This window comes from Penaeus monodon, chromosome 15 (genome assembly GCF_015228065.2).
Source record: "Penaeus monodon isolate SGIC_2016 chromosome 15, NSTDA_Pmon_1, whole genome shotgun sequence".
Classification (NCBI taxonomy): domain Eukaryota; kingdom Metazoa; phylum Arthropoda; class Malacostraca; order Decapoda; family Penaeidae; genus Penaeus; species Penaeus monodon.
In genome coordinates, this window is record NC_051400.1 from 46,680,068 (window position 1) to 46,681,085 (window position 1,018).

A 1,018-nucleotide genomic window follows, 5' to 3' on the forward strand; every position below is an offset into this window, starting at 1 on the left:
TTGTGGTTTTCCTACCCTTCCTTGGAGTCACCACTCCAGTGAACTTATTGCCCTGACTTTAATGGAAGTGCAAGCCACAAGGCACCCACACACAAGTTAATGGATACTGGCATAGGTAAATCCATGTGTAGACAAGCATCGCCACACTGTGTTGGCGCTAGATAAGGCAGAAATAATAATAAAAATAAATAAATTTTAAAAAATTTACGCATAAGAAAATCACTGGATATTAAGCTCCCAGTCCACATTACACCTTTTTACAATATATTTCTATAAGATTTTGTGCACTGTTATTTTTCAGGGCATTTTTCATCAGTTTCCTAGTCCATCTGAATGACAAAGAATGGGGGTGCCTTGACCATTGAGATCGAGGCAAATTCTTGAACACACTGAGGAATTATTTTTACCCATTCTTGAATAAATATTATATGATCACCAATGAGGTGTTACATGTAAAAAAACATCAGGCAAAAGCTAAAACCGCATGGAAGATAATCATTAGCTATTTCAATCCTTTGCGAAGAGCTTTATCATCAGCTGTTTCCCCCTCAACCCACAAGGGCCACTGTAAAATTACTTAATTTTCTAATAACCTGATATAAACTAAATTTAGCTCATTTTTCTCAAAATTCAAATATCCATTGACGCTAATCTTTTTGTAATGTTCTTTCCAATGAAAACAACAGATTTCAGACTAGAGTGAAACCAAGCCAAGATACCTCGGTATGAACTATTGACCCATATCATGATACTATTTGTCTATCATCACAAAACTTGACACAATTATGATAATAAGCATCAATATAATTGTGATAACTATTATCATTGTATATGTATTTCTATCACTTTTCTTTTTTTACTGAACAAAGCACTGGTACCCATCTGGAGCTTATATATACACATAGAGGCAACTGTTCATGCACTCACTTCTCTGGCTTATATTTCAAAACAATGGCTTCTTAGACTATTTATGGTTTCTCTGTTACTATCTGGCTAACTGAAATGGTACTAGGATGGT

The 1,018-nt window shown here is 34.9% G+C and overlaps 1 pseudogene; it reads right to left on the bottom strand.

The window, feature by feature from the left end:
- Positions 1–248, bottom strand: part of LOC119582380 — an 8,038-nt pseudogene extending 7,790 nt beyond the window's left edge.
- Between the last annotated feature and the right edge of the window lie 770 nt (positions 249–1,018).